Source organism: Euprymna scolopes, chromosome 16 (assembly GCF_053919585.1).
Source record: "Euprymna scolopes isolate OS-2025 chromosome 16, ASM5391958v1, whole genome shotgun sequence".
Taxonomy (NCBI): Eukaryota; Metazoa; Mollusca; class Cephalopoda; order Sepiida; family Sepiolidae; genus Euprymna; species Euprymna scolopes.
The window spans coordinates 91,820,603-91,823,102 of record NC_136497.1 but is presented as its reverse complement, the minus strand read 5'-3'; the positions used below and the strand labels follow the sequence as shown (position 1 = coordinate 91,823,102).

Sequence of the window (2,500 nt, the reverse complement as noted above, 5' to 3'; positions counted from 1 at the left end):
ACAAACACCCTTTTCGTAACGTGACTATAGAAAAAAAAATCTTTGTTTTTTTTCCCCCCAAATGTGATAAACAATCTCATATTTAGACAATGGGATATGTAATTAGCTATTTTGTGTTAATATATACCAATCTAAAATATGTAAATATATGTATACCATGAGTGCGAGGTCCTGTGTGCGTATAACGGTGTAAAACTCTGTGCATGTGTTTATTTGTGTCTCCTGATGTGCGGGTGAATTAATTACGGATTTTAGGGGTTTAGTGAATAATATTGATGTGCGGTTAAGTAGACCATACATCTGTATCATTTCGCCATGAGGATTAATGAAAAGAATATAATTCTTCCGCGAGTTAATGCTTCTTGTAAGCAACTCAAGTTCTTATAAGGCATTATGGCTCTTGTAAGCAATTCTGGCTATTAAAAGGAATTATGGTTCTTGGAAGCAGTTCTGGTTCTTCTAAGCAATTCTGGTTTTTATAAGCAATTCTGGTTTTGATAAGAATTTCTGATTCTTGTAATCAATTGTACTAAGCAACTCTGGTTCTTAGAAAAAGACTTTGGTCTTGCATGTAACTCCGGTTTTCAGAAGGAATTGTGGTTCCTGTAACCAACTCCGGTTCTCATAACCAATTCTGGTTCAAGTAAGCGTTTCTGGTTCTTATGAGTAAATAATGGTTCGTATAAGCAATTGTGGTTCTAATAAGCAATTCTGGTTCTTATGAGCAATTTAGAATATTGGATAAGTAATTGTCATTAGTACTGACCTCGTCTGATCAAACTTTTCTAAGATCGTAAAATGGATTGTCCGCAGGTTTAAACTCGCAATTTACATTGCCTCCAGATAATTTATACGGCACCCATATTCCAATACGAGGAAGCTTTTCGAGAGGAAAATGAAGTAATTTCCTTCGAGGAAAGTTTAGTTCCAATTTTTTAAACTGCTAAAAGTACTGCTTTGTTTTTTAGAAGAGCCCCTCGTAAATCCCGACTGCACGTAATGCTGGTAGGTTTTACTAATTATAGTAAATTCTATTATTCTACACGTCTATCCATTCACGTATTTTTCTCTAAATGTTGAGCAAATATTTTTAATCACTTCGACAGCAGAATTATCTGTTTCAACAATCATAAAAACATGCACTTTTAAATATATATATATATATATATATATATATATATATATATATATATATATATATATATATATATATACATGTATTGAAATATGTGTATATAGTTCTGAAATAAATATTGTATACACATACACACACACACACACACACATATATATATATGCATAAGAGTTTAAAATATAAAATTAATACGGAATGTCTAGTCAATAGAATAGTTGCATAAATATTAAAAAAAAAAGGCAAATCGAAATAACGCAGAAATTTTTTTAAATGAAAGTAACGGTTCGGTTGTCCAAGACGACATTAGCGTTCTGTATTGAAGAGCTTTATTTCTACTAGATCAACGCTGGCAAAAATTCCATACTACGTTCCATTTATATAAAAGGGATATTTATAACGAAAATAATGTCAGGAAACAAGACTTGTTCCTGTCTAGTAGGCTTTAATCGATTAAGATTTCATTTAGGTAAAATGTTCGGCTGTTTCAGTTTAGCAAAACAGTAAGAATTTTATGGAAACACCATCTAAATTGTATCAAGCCTATTAGACAAGAGACCCGTGAACAAAAGACCGTATGATGTTCCAGTGTAACTTTATTGCCCGGATGTATGCAATTACAGGTTATAAATCAACGAATGTTCAATAAAGCTGAAAATACTTTTCTAAGATGAAAACTGAAAAGAAACGATTCGTGTTTTAGCGAAGAAATAGAATTCATTAAAATGGCTATAAATTACGTTTTATTACTAGCGAGAGTCTACTCCCTTTCTAAAGCAGTTATTAATTGTGCCCATTATCTATCTCCCTCCCGCCCCTCTCTCTTTCTTTCTCCCCCTCTCTCTCTCTCTCTCTCTCTCTCTCTATATATATATATATATATATATATATATATATATATATAGATATATGTATATATATATAAGTTTTTAAATATATATGACAACTAGCAGGCTACCTGGCGTTGTTTGATCCCAAAATACGCCTAATTATGATTTTTACAATTCATGCAGAATTCGTATTTAATATTAGTATAGAGCCAAGTATCTATCGATTAGTATATTGCACCAAATATTAAGTAGTGCCTCTCGGCGTGTCCCGGTTGTAAAGTACGCTTCGTATTTATTTATCAAGCTGCAATACTCTATTGATTATTATATAGTACCCTATATATAGTAAGGCGATCAGAAGTTAAAAAAGTATATAACTTGGGTGCCAGCAGCTAGAATCGAAAACAAGACCTGTAGCTCTCAAACCTTATTAGTTGCCATCTGAGCTAACAATAGATGGATGATTGAACTTTAAAAACTAACGACCTTCACCGCACGAAAGTATATTTCGCATGCGTATGAGGTCATCATTTAGTTG

At 32.4% G+C, this 2,500-nt stretch overlaps 1 long non-coding RNA gene across 1 annotated transcript in view; it reads left to right on the top strand.

The window, feature by feature from the left end:
- LOC145296018 (uncharacterized) overlaps positions 1-2,500 on the top strand; it is a 159,728-nt gene that overhangs the window by 156,875 nt on the left and 353 nt on the right. The window contains exon 2 of the long non-coding RNA XR_013869941.1: positions 1-2,500. This exon is cut by the window's left edge and continues 854 nt beyond it; it is cut by the window's right edge and continues 353 nt beyond it. This is a non-coding gene — a long non-coding RNA (uncharacterized LOC145296018).